The sequence below is a fragment of the Triticum aestivum genome, chromosome 6B (genome assembly GCF_018294505.1).
Source record: "Triticum aestivum cultivar Chinese Spring chromosome 6B, IWGSC CS RefSeq v2.1, whole genome shotgun sequence".
Lineage (NCBI taxonomy): Eukaryota > Viridiplantae > Streptophyta > Magnoliopsida > Poales > Poaceae > Triticum > Triticum aestivum.
The window spans coordinates 120,173,152-120,184,244 of NC_057810.1; the positions used below are offsets into that span (position 1 = coordinate 120,173,152).

General features: G+C 47.2%; 1 long non-coding RNA gene across 1 annotated transcript; it reads left to right on the top strand.

The window, feature by feature from the left end:
• The first annotated feature begins 860 nt into the window (after positions 1 to 860).
• Positions 861 to 1,702, top strand: LOC123133714 (uncharacterized). Its single transcript, XR_006465362.1, has 3 exons — positions 861 to 902; positions 1,019 to 1,237; positions 1,654 to 1,702. It is a non-coding gene; the product is annotated as an uncharacterized lncRNA (long non-coding RNA).
• The last annotated feature ends 9,391 nt before the right edge of the window (positions 1,703 to 11,093 follow it).

Consider the following 11,093-nt stretch of genomic DNA (forward strand, 5'->3'; position numbering starts at 1 on the left):
AGTGGCGATGGTGTGGAGGTTGCCAGGAGGTGCGGCGTTGTTTCTACCGCGTCGATGACGACGAGTATTGGCGGCATGGTGCAGCTGGATATCGGCGATAGATGCGGCTAGATGGACGAGCGCAGGGCGGCGGCGCTGTCTGGCGTCATGGTGGCGTCGACAGCTGACCTAGCAAGGTCTTTGCGTCGGTACCTGCTCTGAAGATGGTTAGGTGGATGACGACTGCGGTAGCCTCGGTGAGTGCGCCGGACCGGTGTGTGACCCATTCCAGGTAAGTGGCTGGGATGGGGCAACCGGCATTAGATGTTAGGTTTTTGTGCGATGTCTGTTTGGTATTAGGCTCGGACATTCGGCACCCCTACATCAAGGGAATAGGAGTAGCGACAGGTGTCGCGAAGATGGTGGCTTCAGGCTTACTGATGTAATGATTTGTAAGGTCTCTGAGAATAATTAATAAAATGGCTGCATGCATCGCTCAGATGTAGAGGCCGGGGGTAATCCTCCTTTTCTAAAAAAATAAATAAAAATTTAATTTATTTCCCAGTTTACATCAACAAATGACGTTCTACTGGCGTCAAATAATGAATGTAAATGATCTAGAACTATTTGCTTTGGTGCTTAATGGATCACATCATGCATCCTATTTAAACTGCAATGCTTTACACCTAATGTTATTTTTTGAGTCATGGAGCAGCGGCGGTGCCTTTCTATACCATGACTAGATATAGAATAAGCTTAAGGTTGATTTTTGTTTCCTCTGGCGACAGGGAGGCAAGCCCAGGATCACATTCTTGGCCCCAATTGAAGGAATGACGATTTTCAGGATTGACGTGGATGGATTTTATTGAACATGACGGCGACATTTTTGTTGCCATTGAACACTATAGATCATTAGTTCAGAGGTTTCCTCTCATTTTTGTTGCCATTGAACACTAAAGAAAATGCCAGGGACAGAAGAATATAATTTGTGTGATTGTGTTAACATAGATTTCTCGCTCTACATATCTCTTTTCTGTAGGAGGCTCGTGATGGCACACAACAATGAAGGGGACGAGATAAAATAGGAGGATGTCCGAGGAGCAGGGCCAAGACTAAACAAAGAACGAAGAATGCCTTTTCATTTCATGATCATAAAACACTACTAAGCTTATTTTTCATATGGCAACTGTCGGAGCTAAGAGGCAGCCCCCGAAGCACCAACACGCCACCACCTGGTCTGCCATCTCCCAAGATATGGGTGAGTTCTCGTGATCCCCACCCTACTCCCTCACCTCCAAATTCCTCGACCCCTAACTTCTTGACCCCTACCAGGCTACCATGATCTAATCCGAAGGCCGATGCAGCTCCGGGCTATTGATAATGGAGGTTCATGATCCTTCCTCTCAGCACCCACTCATGGCAGAATCAGCAGCACGCCACGCGGATGGAACCCGGCCGAGATCACGGGATGCTTCCTTACAGGGCTCGCCAAGATTGCTATTCTGAACTTTTTTGTAAATAAAGTGAAGAATGGGACATGATCTGCACTTGTGCGAATATAAAATATACAGTACTTGTGTAGGTGCAGGTTTTGTTTTAACATTCCAATTCTTGTTTATCCTTTTGTCGCTGAAAATTCTTTACTAATTATGACATTCATTTTGTTTCTTCTAGATGTAACTCGATCCACTGTGTCCGATCATAAGGTGATAATGGCGACACAGCCAGGAGGAGACGGTGGCGAGCCCCCCTCCTCCAACTGTAGCAATACACCAAGCGGCAGCACGAACGACCTTCATCTCTAGATGCTTCCCTGCACACCGATGAGATTCACGCCGATGGTCTTGACTTATGATCAATGTCCTTCAGGCCTGAAGTTCCTGTAGTACCCAAGGTCGAGTGATCACTGCTGTGCCTCGATGTGTCCTAACTCCTGACCAATGTCCTTCAGCCTCCGGTAGCTCATTCACTTTTTAGTGTTCCATCTCCTTCTGTCAAGGTTTAATGTTCTTGTACTATTTTTTTGAGACATGGTCACGGTTTCTTTATGCATGATTTTTTAAAGAAATCAAAATTCTTTTTATGTAATGTTTAGTATCTCTTTGTACCTCTGATTTATGCACCAAACTGTAGGGGGGGGGGCATGAAGGCATGGATGTTCAATATTTTTTCCAATAATATATGGTGAAAAAACAATTTGATTTTCGTATACTTGTGTCTTTCATGTTCACTTGGTCCATTAGTTTAATTTTTCTTGAACTTCTATTTGGAAGGAGGCAAATTGATCAGATGTCACCATCTTACATCTCAGTGCGAGTCTATTGCAACATTGGCACATATTATTATGATATGTAATATTCTGAATAATAATTTGATTATGTCCAAGTGAACAGTAGAAGAATTATCTGTCGTGCATAGAGTATTTTCGACTTTCACCGTCGAGTCTTTGTAGGTAAGTTGTTTTTGTTTAATCTACTGACACATGCATATTTGACATGGAATGCAGGAAGGGCCATGTCGAAGTAATGGGCCACGGATAGCCTAACCCGAGTCCCTGAACCTTTCAAGACTTTGGGCCGGCTGCGCCCCACGAGACTACAGAATGAAGCGCCGCCTTCTGGGGGCCGGCTCGATCAACGACCGGCTGACCGGCTGCCAGAAGACGACCAAGCACCAGCAGACGGCACCAAGGTGAGCCGACTCCTAGCAGACGGCCTCCGGAGAGGCCGACTCCTAGCAGGCGCCCCCCGGCGCCCTCAGAGTCTGCACCCCTCATTAAAAGGACAAGACAAGGTGAGGCTACAGTGAAGCCCATCACCCCCGAATCCTGGGCTTGGCATGGCCACAGTGCCCCGTACAGGCAGAGATCTCCGCACGAGGCGGCAGTGTTGCCACTCTACCCTTGACGTCACCCCTGTCAGGCGGGGCCTATTCCCACGACAACCTGTCGGTACGGCTTGCCGACGGCGGGCCCTACCAGGCAGCGAGGACCCGGAGGGCGGCCAAGCCTGGCCAGTCGGCTCCGTGTGGATCCGGCTCCTGGCGGTCAGCCGGATCCTTCCTCGAGGCCCATGCGCCATTAACGAGACTAGACACGGCGAGGCTACAGTGATCTCCCACCAGGAGGCGGGACTGTAGCCATGCCTTCCCCAACCAAGCATGCGTCATTAGCATCACAGCTACAGTGATCAGCCACCAACCAGACCCGCCAAAGGCAGGGGCGGCCTGTCGGCTCCGTACCAGACCAGTCGGTGGGGCCCACCAGGCGGCGGGCCCCAGCAGCAGGCGGAGAAGCCGGCGACCAGAGACACTGACAGCCGAGTCCGACACCCGGCCAAGTTATCATTGTACCCCTGGGGGTAGGCTTATATAAACCCCCAGGGCACCCACGCAAAGGGTTCCCAACCTGTTATAACTAGACTCATACATAGAGGAAGAAGAGAGCAAGCCCTGCCTTCTTCTACCTCTAGCATGCAGCTCAAGGAGCACCATTGTACCCACTAGTGCCTTAGTGATCATGCGGAGACCCCGCAGAGCAGGACTAGGGGTGTTATCTCCTAGGAGAGCCCCGAACCTGGGTAAAGTGCACCGGCGTTTGTGTCTATGCCTCATCCCGCTTCTAGGCACCGGCGACGTTCTACTCGCTCCCACCATGATAAGCCATCCCTTGGCATATGTCGTACCCAACCCCCGACATTTGACGCCCACCGTGGGGTGAGGTGCACCGTCATCCGGAGACCTGTTCTGGACGGGAACCCTGTTTCTTCCTGGCGAGCGCAGCCAGCCCAGCACGCCCGACGGCGTCAGCGCCGACGCGCTGCACGGTGCGGAGATCGCCTGCGCAGCAAGCTGCCTTGCCGATCTTGTTGACGAGATCTGCCTCTCCGACGAGCCTACATCCGATGCAGGCACAGACTGCCCCGAGAGCCGCCTCGTCAGCCTCCTCGACCAGCTCCATGTCGCCAGCGAGCCTACTGTGGACTTAGAATCTGTTGGCTCCATCGCCCCAATGATCGTCGACTCCGACACGGCGTCACTTGACACGTTCCCCACCAATGTGGTGGTCTACGACGAGCCGCCTCCTTGCGAGCACAACGGCGGGAGCACCGTCACGGAGGTGCTTGTCATTAGCAGTGGCGAGCACTCGGATGGAGGTGTTCGAGACCCACTCGATGCGGCGCTGCGAGACTTGTCAGCGCCCATCCCAGAAGACGCACACGCTGAGACGCTGGAAGCATGCCGCGTCCAGCTCGTCGAAAGCGCCAGCCGACTGGCCAGCATGCGACGCCTCTCGGAAGCCTACCGGTGTGAGATGGACCAAGCCGTTGGCGGCACGCCGGCTCCTGGGGGGCCTAGTCGCATTGGCTCAATCCGACAGCGTGGCGCAACCATCGCCAGCATGTTCGGGACGGATCGTCCCGTCTACGCCACGCCTGCGGAGAACATACGAGCTGCCCAAGCGGCAACAGATGAGCTAGACTAGCTCGAGGGCGATGAGCGACGCCACATGATGGAGCGCGTCCAGCAGCTCCTTGATGCGGCCGCCGAGCAGCAAGAGGCCGGCTGCCGCGCCGAAGCGCCCAACCGGTGAAATGACGATCCGCCCCCTCGCGAGGATCACAGCGCGACATCCCGGACGCCGACTGGTGGCGCCCGTGGTAGAAGAGGCAATGAGCCGGCTGCCAGCCGCAGTCGGACTCACCTCACCATCGAGCGTGACGCAGAAGGCCGTCCCCGATCTGTGGAGCGACAAGGCAATCTGAAGGAAATATGCCCTAGAGGCAATAATAAAGTTATTATTTATTTCCTCATATCATGATAAATGTTTATTATTCATGCTAGAATTGTATTAACCGGAAACATGATACATGTGTGAATACATAGACAAATATATAGTCACTAGTATGCCTCTATTTGACTAGCTCATTAATCAAAGATGGTTATGTTTCCTAACCATAGATATGTGTTGTCACTTGATTAATGGGATCACATCATTAGGAGAATGATGTGATTGACATGACCCATTCCGTTAGCCTAGCACTTGATCGTTTAGTATATTGCTATTGCTTTCTTCATGACTTATACATGTTCCTGTAACTATGAGATTATGCAACTCCCGTTTACCGGAGGAACACTTTGGGTGCTACCAAACGTCACAACGTAACTGGGTGATTATAAAGGAGTACTACAGGTGTCTCCAAAGGTACATGTTGGGTTGGCGTATTTCGAGATTAGGTTTTGTCACTCCGATTGTCGGAGAGGTATCTCTGGGCCCTCTCGGTAATGCACATCACTATAAGCCTTGCAAGCAATGTAACTAATGAGTTAGTTACGGAATGATGCATTATGTAACGAGTAAAGAGACTTGCCAGTAACGAGATTGAACTAGGTATTGGATACCGACGATCGAATCTCGGGCAAGTAACATACCGATGACAAAGGGAACAACGTATATTGTTATGCGGTTTGACCGATAAAGATCTTTGTAGAATATGTGGGAGCCAATATGAGCATCCAGGTTCCGCTATTGGTTATTGACCGAGAATAGTTCTAGGTCATGTATACATTGTTCTCGAACCCGTAGGGTCCGCACGCTTAAGGTTTCGATGACAGTTATATTATGAGTTTATGAGTTTTGATGTACTGAAGGAGTTCGAAGTCCCGGATGAGATCGGGGACATGACGAGGAGTCTCGAAATGGTCGAGACGTAAAGATCGATATATTGGACGACTATATTCGGAGTTCAGAAAGGTTCGAATGATTCGGGTATTTTTCGGAGTACCGGAGAGTTACGGGAATTCGCCGGGGAGTATATGGGCCTTATTGGGCCATACGGGAATAGAGGAGAGAGGCCAAAAGGAAGGAGGCCTGCGCCCCCCCTCTGGTCCGAATTGGACAAGGGGGGCAGCCCACTTTTCCTTCTCCCTGTCCTCCTCTTTCCTTCTCCAACAAGGAAAGGAGGAGTCCTACTTGGGAGTAGGACTCCCCCCTTGGTGCGCCTCCTCCATAGGCCGGCCGCCTCCCCCCTTGCTCCTATATATATGGGGGCAGGGGGGCACCCCAAAGACACAACAACAATTGATCCTTGAGATCTATTAGCCATGTGCGGTGCCCTCCTCCACCATAGTCCTCCTCGATAATATTGTAGCGGTGCTTAGGCGAAGCCCTGCGACGGTAGAATATCAAGATCGTCACCACGCCGTCGTGCTGACGGAACTCTCCCTCGACACTTTGGCTGGATCGGAGTTCGAGGGACGTCATCGAGCTGAACGTGTGCTAGAACTCGGAGGTGCCGTAGTTTCGGTGCTTGATCGCTCGGGCCGTGAAGACGTACGACTACATCAACCGTGTTGTTCTAACGCTTCCGCTTTCGGTCTACAAGGGTATGTAGATTACACTCTCCCCTCTCGTTGCTATGCATCACCATGATCTTGCATGTGCGTAGGAATTTTTTTGAAATTACTACGTTCCCCAACAGTGGCATCCGAGCCAGGTTTTATGCGTAGATGTCATATGCACGAGTAGAACACAAGTGAGTTGTGGGCGGTACAAGTCATACTGCTTACCAGCATGTCATACTTTGTCTCAGCGGTATTGTGAGATGAAGCGGCCCGGAGCGACATTACGCGTACGCTTACGCGAGACTGGTTTCACCGTTACAAGCACTCGTGCTTAAAGGTGACTGGCGGGTGTCTGCCTCTCTCACTTTAGCTGAACCAAGTGTGGCTACGCCCGGTCCTTGCGAAGGTTAAAACAACATTAACTTGACGAACTATCGTTGTGGTTTTGATGCGTAGGTAAGAACGGTTCTTACTAAGCCCGTAGCAGCCACGTAAAATTTGCAACAACAAAGTAGAGGACGTCTAACTTGTTTTTGCAGGGCATGTTGTGATGTGATATGGTCAAGACGTGATGCTATATTTTATTGTATGAGATGATCATGTTTTGTAAACCGAAGTTATCGGCAACCGGCAGGAGCCATATGGTTGTCGCTTTATTGTATGAAATGCAAACGCCCTGTAATTGCTTTACTTTATCACTAAGCAGTAGCGATAGTCATAGAAGCAATAGATGGCGTAACGACAACGATGCTATGATGGAGATCAAGGTGTCGCGCCGGTGACGATGGTGATCACGACGATGCTTCGAAGATGGAGATCACAAGCACAAGATGATGATGGCCATACCATATCACTTATATTGATTGCATGTGATGTTTATCCTTTATGCATCTTATCTTGCTTTGGTTGACGGTAGCATTTTAAGATGATCTCTCACTAAATTATCAAGAAGTGTTCTCCCTGAGTATGCACCGTTGCAAAAGTTCTTCGTGCTGAGACACCACGTGATGATCGGGTGTGATAGGCTCTACGTTCAAATACAACGGGTGCAAAACAGTTGCACACGCGGAATACTCAAGTTAAACTTGACGAGCCTAGCATATAACAGATATGGCATCGGAACACGGAGACCGAAAGGTCGAGCGTGAATCATATAGTAGATATGATCAACATATTGATGTTCACTGTTGAAACTACTCCATCTCACGTGATGATCGGACATGGTGTAGTTGATATGGATCACGTAATCACTTAGAGGATTAGAGGGTCAATCTAAGTGGGAGTTCTTAAGTAATATGATTAATTGAACTTAAATTTATCATGAACTTAGTACCTGATAGTATTTTGCTTGTCTATGTTTGTTGTAGATAGATGGCTCGTGCTGTTGTTCCGTTGAATTTTAATGCGTTCCTTGAGAAAGCAAAGTTGAAAGATGATGGCAGCAATTACACGGACTGGGTCCGTAACCTGAGGATTATCCTCATTGCTGCACAAAAGAATTACGTCCTGGAAGCACCGCTGGGTGCCAGGCCTGCTGCTGATGCAACTAACAACGTTAAGAACGTCTGGCAGAGCAAAGCTGATGACTACTCGATAGTTCAGTGTGCCATGCTTTACGGCTTAGAATCGGGTCTTCAACGACGTTTTGAACATCATGGAGCATATGAGATGTTCCAGGAGTTGAAGTTAATATTTCAAGCAAATGCCCGGATTGAGAGATATGAAGTCTCCAATAAGTTCTATAGCTGCAAGATGGAGGAGAATAGTTCTGTCAGTGAACACATACTCAAAATGTCTGGGTATAATAATCACTTGATTCAACTGGGAGTTAATCTTCCTGATGATAGTGTCATTGACAGAATTCTTCAATCACTGCCACCAAGCTATAAGAGCTTCGTGATGAACTATAATATGCAAGGGATGGACAAGACTATTCCCGAGCTCTTCGCAATGCTAAAAGCCGCGGAGGTAGAAATCAAGAAGGAGCATCAAGTGTTGATGGTTAACAAGACCACCAGTTTCAAGAAAAAGGGCAAAGGGAAGAAGAAGGGGAACTTCAAGAAGAACAGCAAACAAGTTGCTGCTCAAGAGAAGAAACCCAAGTCTGGACCTAAGCCTGAGACTGAGTGCTTCTACTGCAAGCAGACTGGACACTGGAAGCGGAACTGTCCCAAGTATTTGGCGGATAAGAAGGATGGCAAGGTGAACAAAGGTATATGTGATATACATGTTATTGATGTGTACCTTACTAATGCTCGCAGTAATACCTGGGTATTTGATACTGGTTCTGTTGCTAATATTTGCAACTCGAAACAGGGACTACGGATTAAGCGAAGATTGGCTAAGGACGAGGTGACGATGCGCGTGGGAAATGGTTCCAAAGTCGATGTGATCACGGTCGGCACGCTACCTCTACATCTACCATCGGGATTAGTTTTAGACCTAAATAATTGTTATTTGGTGCCAGCGTTGAGCATGAACAATATATCTGGATCTTGTTTGATGCGAGACGGTTATTCATTTAAGTCAGAGAATAATGGTTGTTCTATTTATATGAGTAATATCTTTTATGGTCATGCACCCTTGAAGAGTGGCCTATTTTTATTGAATCTCGATAGTAGTGATACACATATTCATAGTGTTGAAACCAATAGATGCAGAGTTGATAATGATAGTGCAACTTATTTGTGGCACTGCTGTTTAGGTCATATCGGTGTAAAGCGCATGAAGAAACTCCATACTGATGGGCTTTTGGAATCACTTGATTATGAATCACTTGGTACTTGCGAACCGTGCCTCATGGGTAAGATGACTAAAACGCCGTTCTCCGGAACTATGGATCGAGCAACTGATTTGTTGGAAATCATACATACTGATGTTTGTGGTCCAATGAATGTTGAGGCTCGCGGCGGGTATCGTTATTTTCTCACATTCACAGATGATTTGAGCAGATATGGGTATATCTACTTAATGAAACACAAGTCTGAAACATTTGAAAAGTTCAAAGAATTTCAGAGTGAAGTGGAAAATCATCGTAACAAGAAAATAAAATTTCTACGATCTGATCGTGGAGGAGAATATTTGAGTTACGAGTTTGGTTTACATTTGAAACAAAGCAGAATAGTTTCGCAACTCACGCCACCCGGAACACCACAACGAAATGGTGTGTCCGAACGTCGTAATCGTACTTTACTAGATATGGTGCGATCTATGATGTCTCTTACTGATTTACCGCTATCGTTTTGGGGTTATGCTTTAGAGATGGCCGCATTCACGTTAAATAGGGCACCATCAAAATCCGTTGAGACGACGCCTCATGAACTGTGGTTTGGCAAGAAACCAAAGTTGTCGTTTGTTAAAGTTTGGGGCTGTGATGCTTATGTGAAGAAACTTCAACCAGATAAGCTCGAACCCAAATCGGAGAAATGTGTCTTCATAGGATACCCAAAAGAGACTGTCGGGTACACCTTCTATCATAGATCTGAAGGCAAGATTTTCGTTGCAAAATTCGGATCCTTTCTAGAGAAGGAGTTTCTCTCGAAAGAAGTGAGTGGGAGGAAAGTAGAACTTGATGAGGTAACTGTACCTGCTCCCTTATTGGAAAGTAGTTCATCACAAGAACCGGTTCCTGTGACAACTACACCAATCAGTGAGGAAGCTAATGATATTGATCATGAAACTTCAGATCAAATTTCTACTGAACCTCGTAGGTCTACCAGAGTAAGATCCGCACCAGAGTGGTACGGTAATCCTATTCTGGAAGTCATGTTACTTGACCATGATGAACCTACGAACTATGAGGAAGCGATGATGAGCCCAGATTCCGCAAAATGGCTAGAGGCCATGAAATCTGAGATGGGATCCATGTATGAGAACAAAGTATGGACTTTGGTTGACTTGCCCGATGATCGGCAAGCCATTGAGAATAAATGGATTTTTAAGAAGAAGACTGACGCTGATGGTAATATAACTGTCTATAAAGCTCGACTTGTTGCAAAAGGTTTTCGACAAGTTCAAGGGGTTGACTACGATGAGACTTTCTCACCCGTAGCGATGCTTAAGTCTGTCCGAATCATGTTAGCAATTGCTGCATTTTATGATTATGAAATTTGGCAAATGGATGTCAAAACTGCATTCTTGAATGGATTTCTGGAAGAAGAGTTGTATATGATGCAGCCAGAAGGTTTTGTTGATCCAAACGGTGCTAACAAAGTGTGCAAGCTCTAGCGATCCATTTATGGACTGGTGCAAGCATCTCGGAGTTGGAATAAACGCTTTGATAGTGTGATCAAAGCATATGGTTTTATACAGACTTTTGGAGAAGCCTGTATTTACAAGAAAGTGAGTGGGAGCTATGTAGCATTTCTGATATTATATGTAGATGACATATTATTAATTGGAAATGATATAAAATTTCTGGATAGCATAAAGGGATACTTGAATAAAAGTTTTTCTATGAAAGACCTTGGTGAAGCTGCTTATATATTGGGCATCAAGATTTATAGAGATAGATCAAGACGCTTAATTGGACTTTCACAAAGTACATACCTTGATAAAGTTTTGAAAAAGTTCAAAATGGATCAGGCAAAGAAAGGGTTCTTGCCCGTACTACAAGGTGTGAAGTTGAGTCAAACTCAATGCCCGACCACAAGAGAAGATAGAGAGAAAATGAAAGATGTTCCCTATGCTTCAACCATAGGCTCTATCATGTATGCAATGCTGTGTACCAGACCTGACGTGTGCTTAGCAATAAGCTTGGCAGGAAGGTACCA